Genomic DNA, 15504 nt, shown 5'->3' with positions numbered 1-15504 from the left:
TTGAGGGTGGGGCCTTTGCCGGGGAACCACCCTCTTCTACCCAGTACTTCCCTGCCTCCTGTTCATATCACCACCACAGTCAAGATGCAGAGCTCCATCCTTTTGGCTCAGAACATTCATCAGCTGTGGCCACCCTTGCAGTCCCACATCAGCTTTCTGTTCCTGCAGTTTTGCATTTCGAGAATGCCATATAAATAGGATCATGGAGTATGTAGCTCTTGAGTCTGGCTTCTCTCACTTATGTAGCACATTTGTGATTGTTCTGCATTGTTTTGTCTATCAGTAGTGTGTTCCTTTTTATTGCTGCATAATATTCCATCATATGGAGGTACCACAGTTTGCATATCCATTTAACACTGAAGGATATTTGGATTGTTTCCAGTTTTTGGTAGTCATTGATAAAGCCATACTAAACATTCACTTGAAGGTTTTTGTGTTAATATGTTTCCATTTCTCTTGGATAAATATTAACATTTAGGAGTAGAATTGCTGGATCATATGGTGAATGTGCATTTAATTTCCTTATAAGAAATTGCCAGATTGTTTTTCAAAAGAGCTATACCATGAAATTAATAATATTTTAACCAATAATAGGCCATCGGAATCTCTGAATTTGTTATTAATCACTTAGTTAAGAATATGCCTGTATCTTGATATTCATGTATACTTTTCTGAATGGACTAGATTCTGCAACTGTTAGTAAGGATGCCAGTAAATGCACCTTCCATGGACAGTTCATGTAGGAAAACTTTAGGTAAGACAAAGTGAAACGATTTCTTTATTGCAGGATACTTCATGCCTAAAATATACAACCCTTAAGGGGATAAGTGAAACAGGCAATTTCTCTAAATTTTTTTGACCATGAATGTCTCATGGAGCTAGTGTTCTTTGGAACCAATTTTGGAGGACATTGGGCTAGAGAACACACATTCTTCTCAGCGAGTAGCTTGCATTTTATCTGAAACATCTCTGTATTGGTCAGGATAGGCTCTGTTGTGCTGCAGTAACAGGCTGCCCTCATTGACAGCTGTTTAAAACAATAAATGTTTGTTTCTCATTCGCGCTGTTAGATTATCTCAGCAGGCAAAGAGCTCTGCTTCTTGTTGATCTCACAGGGGTGCGGGCTGATGAGGTGAGAATGAGGCTGATAGCACATAGGCTCTTGGAGTCTTCTGTGTGGGAGCAGCACACTCCATGTTTATTTGCTGAAACAAGTTGCATCTTCACACCTGACTTCCTGGGGAAATTCAACCATGATACGTTCCTGAGAAAAAGAGAAATGGAATGTTGAACAGTTCTAGTTACCACCTCAGATTCTAAAGGATTCAGGGCAAAGTAGTTTGTTCCATTTTGTGTTTCTGTGTATCTGACTTGTTATATGAGTGTCCTAACCTCAGCACCTGTTGTCACCAGATCCCAAAGTTTGACTATCACATATCTTTATCTGACGTCTTTAAAAGCTGCTCTGGTCCCTTCAGCCCAGTAGGCCATCATGTTCTCGTTTATGGTGAGGCGGAGCTTTAGAACCAGACCACAGAGCAATAAGCAATATGGTTTTAGAGTTAGGAGGGGGGCCCTGGGAGACTGTCTGGCCCATGGTTTCTAAACACTTCAGAGCGGGAGGAACCTGTCTTCTAATGAAGGTTTACAAGGACAGTGAGCATGTAAAATAGATAACTCTGAATGGTTCTGAGAGAACTGGTTGGTAGGTCAAGAATTCTCACTGCAGGGTCTTTCTTCTCCCTCTCTCCCTTCCTGCCTCCTCCTCATCCACCCCAGGGATCTCTGAGGGCCACCAAAGAGACCAGTTTGAGAGACCCTAATCTTTTCAAAGCCTTTGTGTGTGTTAGCAGAGGAGGGTGACTAGGTACCATACAAATCAGGTTACTTTTGAGAGCAAGGGGCCCTATTAACCCTCATACCAGGACAACAGGTGTGGTGGCACATGGGGCCATCTGGTCACCTGGACAGCAAGAAGCAGGTGCTGCTAGAAGTGACTGGTAAGATGGCCCTGCTGGGTTTGAGAGATGCCATGGCATGGGCCTTGAAGGCTGTTGTTCGTTTGTTTTGCTTTTGCTGTTTTTTGGTGTCATTAGAGGGAGAGAGGGAGAGTGGGAGAGTGTACATGTCTACCAACAATGTCTACCAACATAAAGACTGAAGGTGTGCAGTCGAGGCATCCCTGAGGGAAGTGTGAGCTCTGATGACAACACTTGTTAGACTCTCTACTGAGCCCCTCTCTGCCTGTTGTTGTTTCATCTTCACATGTACTCGGCACCGAGTGGGCCTCCTGTCCTATGTGCTTGACCGATAAAACCGCTTAACCCTGCTAAGCCAGATTGCACAGGAGAGGGTCTTCTAAGCTCACTGCCCTTACTGTAAGAGGCTGTGGGGTTGGTTTCACCTTGACCTATTGTAATATGCATTAAGTTATTCACACTTGGAACCTCTCCAAGATAAATAGTTTATTTCTGGGGGACATTTTTAGAGCTCTTAATCACTGCCAAAAGAAAGAAAACTTTCCGGAAGTGAAAACTGCCTACCAACAACAGTGTAATATACTTGCCTTTGGACCTCTTATTAATGACCAAGGTCGAAGAAAGGAAATCCCAGGTGACACTGCCCCTTGCTTTATTCTTACAGCCTGACATGCATGGACTGTTTCCTGTTTGCAAACTGGAGCTGTCCTGAAATGAGGGGTGAGCCTCCTTAGCCAGGAAACAGTCTGTACATTTAAGAGGACTCTCCTCAGAGATCAGAATTGCAGGTACAGTCCCAGGCCGTGAAACGCTGAGGTGACCTGTGCTTACAGCTCAGGGGACAAGGCATAAATATAGTTATAGGACAGGGAGAGGCAGTCCCTAGAGAAATTTCAACTGCCCTAAGGGTTTAATATTAAATACCCCAGACACAGAAAGATCAGGGGAAGCTAAACTTAGGAGGTAGAGAAGCCAACACAAATGAAAGCAGTGACATCATCTCACTGCAAACAATGTTAAAATAAGAAATAAACAATACTGTCAGGCCCAAAGACAAAATACACATGGAGGAAAGATATTCACGGAATAGATTTTAAAGAGTTAATATTTGTAATATATGAACACTCTGTTAAAAGTGTTTGTTTAAAAGTTCTAAAACCAGACCACCAGCAAAGAACGTAAAGAAAGAAGTCATAATAAAGGAACTGACAGTAATTAATGTTGGAAGACATTTATCTTTATCTGAAAACATGGAGAAATGTTTGATCTTGGTAATCAAAGAGGTACACATTGAATAAAAATGTTAGTTCTCAGCTTTCAAATTAACAAAGAGTATAAAAAAGTGCACAGTCTTAACGAGTCTATGGAGAAAGTTGGTGGAAGGCTGATCAGATAATGCTTTTGGGAACCAGCATGATGGATTAGAAGTCTTCAAGACAAGCTTGTCCAGCCCACGGTCTGCAGGCTGCATGTGGCCCAGGGCATGTCTTTGAATGTGACCCAACACAAATTTGCAAACGTTCTTAAAACATTATGAGATTTTTTGTGTGTGAATTTTTTTAAAGCTCATCAGCTGTTGTTAGTGTTAGTGTATTGTATGTGAGGCTCAAGACAATTTTTCCAGTGTGGCCCAGGGAAGCCAAAAGATTGGACACTCCTGCTTTAAAATGCCCATGTCTTTGATTTAGCGATGACATCTGGGGATCTTCCAAAAGAAAATCATCCTCAAAACAAACACAAAAAACAAATACTTTCTATACAAAGTTTTCATTTTAAATAAAGCAAAAAATGAAGAACGACTTGGATATATTAATAGTGTGGAGATTGCTAAATAAGCTATGGTGTATAAATTAGCTTAGGGTTATGCAGCCAAATTAAAATGGTTTTTATGATTATGTGGTGGCTCATGCTTGTAATCCTAGCACTTTGGGAGACCAAGGAGGGAGGATTGCTTGAGGTCAGGAGTTCAAGACCAGCCTGGGAAACATGATGAGGCCCCATCTCTACAAAATATTAAAAAATTAGCCAAGCATGGTGTATCTGCCTGTAATCCCAGGTGGGGCTGAAGCAGGAGCATTGCTTGAGCCTCAGAGTTGGAGGCTGCAGTGAACCATGATCATGCGGGTGCACTCTAGCTTGGGTGACAGAGTGAAGCCTGCCTCTTAAAAAAAAAATAAAATAAAAAGGTTTTTATGAAGACTAATTTAATAGAAAAGTGTTGGCTCTTAAAATGAAGCAGGATACCAGATGGCGTGAACACTAATATCACTGTATTTTTAAAAACCTTGTAAATCTATGCACAGAGACGAGGCTGGAAGACAACTACCAGAGCATGACAGCTAGATTGTGAGTGCTTGAAAAAAATTTTCTCTTTCTCTTTAATTTATACATTTCTTGTTTGTTATGTATACTTTTGTGTGTGTGTGTGAGACAGAGCCTCACCCTGTTGCCCAGGCTGGAGTGCAGTGGCGCGATCTCGGCTGGAAACTGGAAACTTTGGAGGGGACATTTTTTCAGGAATTCTTTTTAGCGTTATGGATGCTACTGTTTCAGAGTTTCTTAAACCCAGAGTGTGATGGATGGAGGAGGAGAGCGCTCACAGGATGGCCTCACTCCACAGAAGATGCCCTTGTTGCTCAAGCCTTCCTTCCCCCAGGCAGCTGCTACGTGCTTGCGTCCTCCGTGGCTCTTGCGATACAGAGGGGAGGCCCCAGATGAAACCCAGCAAGGGGTGGTCTGTCCTGGAGGACAGCAGCCAGTGTGGGGGGCAGTCCCTTCTCTCTGTCCCAAGGGAGGACACAGCTCCACGGTGGTCACTGGCTCTATGCGAGTAGGTGCATCCATCGAGAGACAACAGATGAGAGGGCCCTTCAGTTGACTTTTCTGCCTCCAGTTCTTTCTATTCATGAGAGGAAAAGCTAGTGGTAGATAGAACAATGCTAAATGTAATAAAAATAAGCAAGTTACCTGGGTTTATGCAGTGCCAGATGTCATGATGGTTGTATACAGGAGAAGATGTCCAAGACACGTCTCCTCCAAGTGTCCCAGAGCTCAGAACTGTGTGAGCACTTTGAGGTTCTCCCAGACCTCTTTCTTCCCTGGGTGTGAGCCCTGCACAGTGCTCCGCAGAGAGCTGGGGTCCGTAAATACGGATGGCAAACAGCTCACCTGGGTTTCTCACATGGATTTCTTTCCTTGGGGGCCTCTGTAAGGAAGCTTTTACCCACTCCTAGGGGTCTATAAGAGTATTGTTGTTAAGATTCAATGGGTCATTTCCAAAGTAGTCATTTCTTTCTCCTCACACAAAAATGAACGAATAAGGATACAGTTTTCTAGTGGAAATTGTGGCCTTCCCTGCTCCCAGCCTCCAATCAAGTAAAAGTTTTAGAACAAATGGACTACACTATTCTGAAGTAATTTTGAATTTGGCCTTGTATTTGACTCTGTAGTCTGATGAGGGAAACAGGGTTCATGGGCAGACACCCTTGTTTGCACACACGAGACTGGGTACGGAGCCAGGCATGATCATCCTGGAAAACAAGGAGGAAATAGAGGCCGATGAAGGCACTGATTTTTAAGAGCTTTCTTGCTGGAGTAATAGATTTTAGGAGGGGGCTGCTCTGCCAAGTGCTTCAGCTTAAATGGAGCCAACTGTGGAGAGGAGCTGGCGGCACTGCTCTGGGAGTCCCTTGTCTTTGGGAGGGGGTGTTTCACGGCCACCTGCCTTTCATCCCCACAGCTCACAGCAACTTACCGAATTTCCGACGCTCTCCTTGGAGACTTGGAGAAATGTGTGCTGAAGGTGAGGAGTCACTCAATCACTGGCAGCCAGGCGGAGGTGACTGATGGGCAAAATGTGCTCTAGTTGCAGTGGGGCTTGCAGGCGGGTATCCTCTGTGGAGGGCTTGCTGGCTCATGATAGATGAGTCACTTGTCTGTAGTGGTGGCCAGGGCTGTGGCCCAGATCCTTCTCTGTTTTCTTATGTGAGTGAAGGCTGTTGCATTGCATAGTGGGTGAACCACACCTGGGGATTCTAGACTTGGCCCTGCCCTCTCTTCTTGTGGAACCATGGGTCACCCATTTACCATCTCCGGGCCTCAGTTTTCTCACATGCAAAATCAAGATTGAAGCCGGGCACGGTGGCTCATGCCTGTAATTTCAGCCATTTGGGAGGCCCAGGAGTGCAGATCACTTGAGGTCAGGAATCCAACATGGTTGAAACTTCATCTCTACTAAAAATACAAAAAAATTAGTCAGGTGTGGTGGCTCATGCCTGTAATCCCAGCTACTTGGGAGGCTGAGGCAGGAGAATTGCTTAAACTGGGAGGCGGAGCTTGCAGAGACCCAGATCGCACCACTGCACTCCAGCCTGGGCGACAGAGTGAGACTCCGTCTCAAAACAAACAAACAACAACAACTAAAACCAGAGTCAGGGTTGAGCTTGATGGTCCCTATCAGTAGCAGTGTCCCCTGGTGTGGCACTTTGACTTGTGGATAAATAGGTTTTTCATTGCTGCAGTTTCAAACCTTCAGCTTCTCTATATCCCCTGCCACTGACGATTATTTCACACGAACCAGAGAGGCCATTAGGTGAGAATGCCTTCATCTTCCCTCCCTCCCACTTCTGAGCGCCCTTTTGTTTCCTTCTGAGCTTCTTCCTATTTCCTCCTGTCGTCCTTCTCCTCTCTAGACCCTGAAGGGTTTCTCTTCTCTTCTAAGACTACTTCTTCCTACTGGACTCCTGACACCCCCACCCCCACCCCTACCCTTGGGAACTTGATTCCATCTCTCTCTCTCTCTCTCTTTCTCTCTATTTCTCTCTCTCTCTCTGTCTTGCTCCCCGCTTCTTTTCTCATGTTCCATCTTCTTTCTCCCTCACCTCCTTATAATCCACATCCAGACAAGTCCACATCTCCCCAAAAACCCCATGCCTCCCTTTTGGCCAAAAAGAACTCTATAGAGCATCAGAAGAATAATTACTAAAAATATATGTTTAAAATAAGTGGCCTTAGTAGTAAGCTCTGAGAATGAGAAGACTCGCTGTCTAATAAGTTAATACAAATTAGTTGAAGTCAATGTGACAAGAAGAGAGCGAGACAAGTTTGTACTTCTATACCTCAAAACAAAAACTCTGAAAAAGCAGTTTGTCTCTTGAACTAACACTTTCAGCCTAAGAATATAACAACAACAACAACAACAGAAAAGACAAATGCATTTGTAATAATGGCCATTATAAAAGATGGAAGGATATTGGAGCATTTGAAGTGGAAAAAAAGGATATGAAATTCATCTTGTGGTGGGACCCTCTTTCCTTTTCCAGGGTCATATGGGTATAGATGCATTGGGGAAAAAAATGCCTGGAAGGAATACTTTAGGAATGTCCTTTTTTTTTTCTTTGTATCTTTTGAAATTTCCTACATGAGCTCGTATTACATTTTGTTGGCAGAAAATAAGATTTATAACCATCCTTCTTCCCTCCCACGCAACCTTCTTCCCTCCCACTTGGCCTCAGGCATTGACCTTTGGCTTTGTTCGGTCAGGTCTGCTGGGAGGGCCTCTGGGACCCTCTGTCTCCTGGCCTCGCCACGGTGAGGGTTCGGCAGTTCTCTCCCCCAGCCCCTGCAGTCCCTCTTCTCTGGCTTCTGTATCGGCCAGTTTTCTGTTCCCACCCTTCGTGTTTCCCTAGTCTCTTGAAGAATTTTTTTACTCTGCTTGGACCTGAGACACGATGTTCCCCAGAGTGCTGCGCTTGTGGTGCTTTTCCTGGCCTGACACCTGTGAGTATCAGACTGGGAAAGAGAATTCCATTTCCCTGTCCTTCCTCCTGCAAGTGACTGGCTCTGGTGTAGACGGGGCTGTCATAGGTAGCCTGCCACACAGGTTGGCTCCTTCTCCGTTCCCCTCCTGTTTTCCCTGGTCATGGCAGGGTCCCTGAGGAATCACTTCTCCTCTCGTCTGTGTTGGTGTCCTAGCTTAGGTGGCCCCTTTTCCTGCTGTTCTCAACTTTGGTAGCACCTTGGCACCATCTGGGGAGCTTCGTAGTCCTGAGGCATGGGTTGCCCCTAGCAGTTTTAAGGTCATCGATTGGGTGGAAGCCAGGCCTGGGAGTCTGGAAGCTCCCTGCTGAGTCTGCCGGCAGCCACACTGAGGACCTTGTCTCCTGTCTGTGTCATGCCTCGTTGTAGATGGTCACACACATAGAGCAGCCCGTGCCTAGAGTCCTGGGCCTTGGGGCTCAGGAATGGGGCCAGGCCTACCTGCTGAGCGACCCCAGTGCCACAGGCACTGATTGGCCGCTGGAGAAGCGGGAGTGAATGGCAACAAGGCCAAGTGAGAAGCCTGTGTCTGCGCTGACCACCGTGCCCCAGGCGGTCTAGTCCAAAGAGACCTCCTGCTTTGACTTTCTGTACTCGGCTATGCCTACCTTGTGAAAACCCCAGTAAAATTAATCCAGTGGCTGCTTGGCCAGACAGTTTGGACGTGTTTCCCGAGTCCTGGTCTGGGATCAGAGGTTTGGAGGCCGCAGCTGGACCTTGATCTTCTTTCCCCAGTGGCATCCTCAGGCTGGGGTGTGGCAAGCTCGGAGAGGATGGGGACCCTTACTGTGTGTCCCAAATAGAGCAACAGGGCCTTTTTCTTCTGCTTCAGAATATCTATTCTCACAAAGGGAACAAGCATCCAAAAACCTCACAGAGTAGCATTAGGAAATCAGGGATTGCAGCCAAAGGGACTCTTGTCTTCTGTGTGAGGCTGAGTCGGACTTCCATGACTCATGGTTCTGTTATTCTGAGAGTTTGAGACTATTAAGGAAATTCAATTTAGAGGGTCGTGATTTGTGAGAACAATGAAATAGGCCATTCATATTCCTGTAGCATCAGCAGCGGATGAGATGGGAGGTGTTGTCTTTCGGGCAGACAATTGGGAGCATTTTGCATATTGCCTTGCACAGATGTCTTGTAAGGGCTGAGGAAAGCTTCTTGAGGTCTGGGCAGTAGTCGAGAGGCCTGCACACCCCCATTGGGAGAGGAACCCATCAGCAACTGCCATTCCTGGGCCAGACATGGTGTCAGCTGTACGCCGCATGAATCCTGAGACCCCTGTGTGCTTTCACAGCCCTGAGACTCCGTGTGCTTAGTCTCCTTCTGTTCACCCCTTACCAGATATTCCCAGGACACATGCTGGGGTGCCTGTCCTTTCTTCTTGCATCGAATGTGTGGTGGCAAATGAGGAAGGGATTTTCATATTCTCCTAGTGTGCGTTCCAGCCAGGGAGGCCAATGAACAGGAAATGCTCATGAAAAAAGTCAGATGGGGCAGGTGACATACAGGTAATTAACACCATGGGATCGTATAATGGAGAATGACAGAGAATGACTTTTATGTTTGGTGGCTGGAGAACATTTTTAAAGAGATGTTGTCTAAGTTGAGAGCTGAGATGTGAGTAGTGAGATGGGGCCGGGGAGGCAAAGGTCGGGGAGGACCGCCTGGTGCAGGGAGACTAAGGAAAGATTGAGCGTGGTGTTTTCAGAGAACCCTGGCGTGGCCCAAATGGTTTTGCAATCCAGGAAAGGAGTTTGGTACCTGTTCTCTGTGCATTGGGAAGCCATTGAAAGGCTGTAATCAGGACAATACGGGATCTGGTTTGCTTTAGAAAGATCTTGAGTGAGTAAATAAATGAGTGAGTGGTGAGTGAGAGAGGCTTAGACACCAGAACAGCTGGTGCCACCCCACATGCAGCACGACAGTCACGGGCACTTGGTGGTTCTGTTTGCCCCGCCCAGCTCATGTGCTCATAGGTGAAGTTTTTGCTGTCAGCAGTGATCATTAAACAGTGAGATGGGTAATTGTAGCGAGGGTATTTTTTTGTTGGTCCTAGACTGCCTAGAATCCTGATAGAAAGAATAGTTTTCCTTGAACTTAAAATTCAGCAAATCCTCTGTAGCTATTTTTTTGTACTGTTTGAAGGATGTACTATTTATGGACTGCAAAACAATAGATTCTAATCTGAGTTGGAGATAAAACATGACGGGGGCATAAAACATTTAAGAAGCACACATGAGGCACAACAAAGCATTATGCAACAGCTTCTTCAGGAAAATGTGCAAATTTTGCATCTGGGAGCAGCTGAGAAAAGTGACACAGAGCAGAATTGTCCTAATATATAAACCTCAGGTAGTATTATGAAAGTAAATACTATATTCAGTCTTTAGGCACAGCCATCAGTGCTGGTTTCCACCCATGAATGCAATTCTGTCTTGCTGATATGTTGGAACTGCCCCCAAACAAATGCCAAATGTGAGATTGAAAATTAAATGTACAGGGCCCTAAGCTGTTTGGAACTGTTTTTAAGATGAGAGCTGTTCCACCTAATAGTTGCTATAGGAATAAGCTGGCAGGATGAGGAAAACCCAAGAATGCCAGTTAGCAGGAGAAGATACCGGAGTTTCTGTTAGGCAAACACAGGGAGGAAATATGGAGATTGTATTGTCTGCGGCACTGAGAATCACAGCCTCCAGAGACAGGAGTCAGAGTCACTCAAAACCTCAATACCCAGGCCCTTCAGGCAGCCTGTGGCCCAGGGCAGGTGCCCCTTCTGCTGCTGGCCTTGGAGGGGTGGCCTGAGAACAGCCCTCCCTGCCTACACCAGGGGAGATTTTACACACCTTTCCCACTGCAGCCTGCACCATCGTCGTATTCTGCAGGGTGTGGACACAAGTTAGAAGCAAGACAAAAGTGGCTGGCCCTGAGCTTGCCCTTGGATTTCAGACCTGATCCGGTGCCAGTATCTCTATGGAGGGCTGTGAGAACAGTTCTTGCTGTCTTTGCTGTTGGATGGCATCCCCTTTAAATGTTCAGTCCTGTTGTCTGGGCAACCTCGTGCTGAGGGACCCATTGCTGAGCACAGTCTGCCCAGCTCTCAGCAGATGGAATGAGAGCCCCTGCACCATCTCATTGGGAAGCTCCCCTGCCGGGGCCCAGTGGGTTCTTGCCATGTGGCCTCCATGCTCCTGGTGAATGTATAGCTTCTGTCTCTCTAGGGTCATCTTACTGGCTGCTCTGAGGTTTTCAGACCACAGAGACAGGAGAAAAGCTGTCTACTGCCATGGTCAAGGTGAGGCCGATGCCTGTGGTCATTCCTTCGGTCCCCAGCCTGGGGACAGTGTCAACCTTTGCTGTAACTGGACTTCCCTCTTGGTGCTTTCATGTAATTTTTGTTTCTTTGTGGTTTTCCTCTGGATATTCAGACCCTCAGAGTCTGGCAGAATAATTTGCACATTAGTTCTTCCTATGCAGGGTGATTATTTTCCTTTCTAAGAGTCAACTAGAAATAAAAAGTAAATTAATTTTTTATTTTCATTGGACAAACTGCACCTCTAGCCTGACATGTTATTGTAGGAACTTGGGCTTTGAGGAGACAAATTTAAATCTGTATATAAAATAACTTTATGAGTTTTCATATTTGCTTCCTATCCCTTGAACTGAGACCATATTTGTTAAGATTTCTCTCTGACGTTGGCCACAATAAATATCTTAACAAATTCAGGAAATTCATTCTAAGTCATCATTTTTGCTATAATTCCTGGACCTTCAAGTTTTTCTGCTTAAAGTTGCCTCAGGGGACCCTCAGATCTCTTATAGAGTTTGTAAATCCATTATGAGAGATTGAATCTAGAGTACTTAACATTTGAAATCAAGAGTACTTAACATAATCCTGGGCATCATTTACTGGTCTCAGGAAATCCTTTGAGGGAACAAAAATATTACTGCTATAATGAAAGTCTCTAAGCTGGCTTATTCACAAAAATCCAGTGTGGTGAAGCAAAAAAGAGCGTGAATTTTTGAAATCAGGACACCTGGATTCATACTTCAGTTTTACACCTAGGACTGTGGTAACATTGGGCAAATTACTTAGCTTCTTTGACTTCCGTTTCTTCATTTGTGAAGTGGGAGGATGCCTGCTTGGCAGGGTGGTTGTGAGGTTGACAGAGGCTGTCTTAGGCTCTTCAGGCTACTGTAACAAAATACCATAAACGCAGTGACTTATGAGCAGCAGTAATTGATTTCCCACAGTTCTAGAGGCTGGAAGTCCAAGATCAAGGCACTGGCAGATTCGATGTCTGGTGGAGACTGGCCTCCTGGTTCACAGATGGTGCCTTCTCACTGTGTCCTCCTGTGGTAGAGGGGGCAAGGCAACTCTCCGAGGCCTCTGTAGTGAGACACTAATCCCATTCACGAGGGCTCCATCCTCAGGACCCAGTCACCTCCCCAAAGGCCTCAGCTCCTAATAACATTGCCTTGGAAGTTAGGATTTAACATATGACTTTTGGGATGACACATACATTCAGTCCATTGCATACTCCAAGGAATATCATGCCTAACAGGATGGCTGGAAAGTGTAGATGTTCCACCACTGTAGTCCCCTCCAGCCTTCCCTTCCACACACAGCCAGAGTATCTCCCTGCAAGTGTCTCATTTGACCTGTGGAGTTAACGTGCCTGGTGGAATTGCCCTGGCTCATCCTAAGGCTGGATGTCTCAGCTCAGATGGACTGGGAGGCAGTGGGGATGCAGGGGTAGAGATGATACCTGAGCCTGGAGAGCCTCGCTTGCTCTGAGTTGAACTGCAGTCACACGCCCTGGCTCGTCCATGTGCTTCTGATCTGACAGCGATGCTGGGGGTGTCTTCCTTCCATTCCGTGAGTGTATTTGACACAGACTGAATGCCAGGGTCCCTCTGACTTAGGGCTCCAGGCCAGTGCTGCAGCTCAGCCTTGAGGAAGAGTTCCCAGAGCATGAGGAGGACTCATGTTGGAGGATGCTGGTTAGTTTCTTTCTGGTCAGACCTTCACTTTTTGAGTTGATGTGGCATCTTTCCTGTAATCACAACTACATTCAACTGTAAAACCATTTTAATTTTTCATTTTCCCATGTTTGGGGGACTATAATCCCATGGGTGTATGGATATTGTCCAGAGACATGAAACATGGAGTTTGGATTTGCAGAGGACAAGGAAGCTATGAGATATGGGAGAGCAGAATGAAGTCACACCCCACACAGATGCCCACAGATTTTGTGCTGCAGTGAGTTCTTAATGTCCTGCAATCAGTGACACATCAAGGATGGCTTTCAAGAGCTTTCTTGAGCCATTTCTCCAAATCTCCGCAGTCTCCTCCCTGAACTCCCGTTAGTCTCCAGATCAGTTTACTTCCTAAGTAACTTAGCAAACTTGCAAGACCAGCTGAGCTTCCCAGACGAGGCCCGCACATCACAGCTCCTGACCCTTCCTCTGAGGACACTTCCTGGGAGTTTTTGTGCAAAACCATTCTTCTTCCCACCTTAGACAGGCATGGGTGGCCACGTGTCAGTCCAGCCCGCTGTGCTCTTTCTGTGCAGAAACTCTTGCCTGGTTACACTTGGTAGCTTCTCTTTATAAACAGAGGTGTGAGTGTCCTTAATACCTTTGGCTGCGTTAGCTCTTCCTTTGTTAGTTTCTGATGGCCAGTGAAGGAGAATCCTATATCAATCAGGATTTGCTGTATAACAGACAACCCAAAACTTAGAGGCTTAAAACAATACCCGTTTATGTAGCTCACAGTTCTGTGTGTTGGCTGGGATTACTGGGGCAGCAAGGATGGCCTGGGTTCCTTTCCACATGGTCTCTTATCCCCCAAAGGCTAGCCTGGGCGTCTTCATGTGGTGGACTGAGGGTCCCAGTAAGCAACAAGAAAAGGCAGACTCCAATGTGCAAGCACTTTTTAAACCTCCATCTGCATCGTAATTGTTGTTGTCTCATTAGCCAAAGGAAGTCACAGGGCTGTCAAATCTAGAGGCAACCTTGGATGGAATATTCCAAGGGCCTGGATCCGGGGAACATGAATCAATTGGAGGCTGTTACTGTATGATCCACCACAATGTCCATTGCCTGTTTTCTTTTGATTGTTAATCTTTTATATTAGGAGGAGTTTTTTATATATTCTGGATACTAATTATTTCATTGCTATATATGTTGGTTTCAGATGAATAGGAGTTCTTAATTTTAATAAACAAGGTCACTTCTCTCAATCTTTTTCTTTTCTGATGTGCTCATTTTGGTTATTGTTTTAAAAATCTTCCCCAACCTTGAAGCCATACAGATATTCTTCTATATTGTTTCCTGAAAGTTTTATGGTTTTGCCTCTTGTGGTGATGTGTTCTCTCTCTCATTCTTTTCCTTTTGGTAGGATAATTGAGAAGTGTTTTTATTAGGTAAGCTCCATTTTCTCACCGCATCCAAGTCGTTTATGCAGGCCTGCTCTGCAAGTGGCATTTTCCACGTGGAATTAAATGGATGTTACTACCCTGTAGTTAATTCCAGTCTAAGACAATTGCAATGCAGACAGAAACCTTGAGACATTAATCGACCAAACATGTATTTTAAATAGGTTTGAATATTCAAGTGCAAGCAAATAATTAGTACATTTTGTGAGTGAAGAGAAAAATGAAGTACTGCACTTCTTTCCTTTCTTTCTTCCTTTCCTTCTTTTCCTTCTTTCCTTCTTTCTCTCTTTCTCTTTCCTTCTTTCTCTCTTTCTCTCTCTTTCTCTTTCCCTTCTTTTCCTTTTTCTCTTTCTCTCCCCTCCCTCCCTCCCTCTCTCCCTCTCTCCCTTCCTTCCTTCCTTCGTTCCTTCTTTCCTTCCTTCCTTGTCTTGCTGTGTCACCCAGGCTGAGATGCAGCCTCTAACTCCTGGGCTTAAGTGATCCTCCCAGCTCAGCCTCCTGAGTAGCTGGGACTATAGGTGCATGCCACCATGCCTGGCTAATTTTTAATTTTTTGTGGAGACCACAGCTCACTATGTTGCCTAGCCTGGTCTTAAACTCCTGGCTTCAAGCAATTTCCCTGTCTTGGCCTCTCAAAAGGATTGATTACAGGTGTGGGCCATGGCGCCTGGCCAAGAACTACATTCGTTAACTTCAGCTAAGCAAACCCCCCACTCCTATCCTTTAACTTCAGCTAAGCAAACCCCCCACTCCTATCCGGTACTTCCTTCAGGTTTCTGTTGAAAAGTTACTTGGTAAAAGAAGAGGGCCTGAGCAGTGATTTTTAAGATAGAGGGAAGGAAACCTAATACATAATCTTCGCAAAAATCCCCGAGCAAGTTGGTATTATTGCCATGGCTCCATAAGAAAACCAGAGCTCACAGGAGGCTGCCAGAGACTTGTCCGAGGGGATTGGGTGGTCGGTGTTCCAGCCAGATCAGACTGAGCTTCTGTGGTATCCGCCTGTTTTCGTTGGGTATCTGGAGAATCGTTGAGTAAGGAACCGTTCCCTCCTGCATGAGATCTTTCTTCCTTTATTCCTTCTTTTCCCTTTCCTTTCCTTTCCTTTCCTTTCCTTTCCTTTCCTTTCCTTTCCTTTCCTTTCCTTTCCTTTCCTTTCCTTTCCTTTCCTTTCCTTTCCTTTCCTTTCCTTTCCTTTCCTTTCCTTTCCTTTCCTTTCCTTTCCTTTCCTTTCTCTTTCCTTTCTCTTTCCTTTCTCTTTCCTTTCC

General features: G+C 45.4%; 1 protein-coding gene across 1 annotated transcript in view; it reads left to right on the top strand.

The window, feature by feature from the left end:
* Positions 1–15504, top strand: part of SH3RF3 (SH3 domain containing ring finger 3) — a 376001-nt gene that overhangs the window by 104306 nt on the left and 256191 nt on the right. The window lies entirely within an intron of this gene.

This window comes from Macaca thibetana, chromosome 13 (assembly GCF_024542745.1).
Source record: "Macaca thibetana thibetana isolate TM-01 chromosome 13, ASM2454274v1, whole genome shotgun sequence".
NCBI lineage: Eukaryota > Metazoa > Chordata > Mammalia > Primates > Cercopithecidae > Macaca > Macaca thibetana.
Note: the sequence above shows the minus strand (reverse complement) of the source record. Positions and strands in the feature narration are given on the sequence as shown.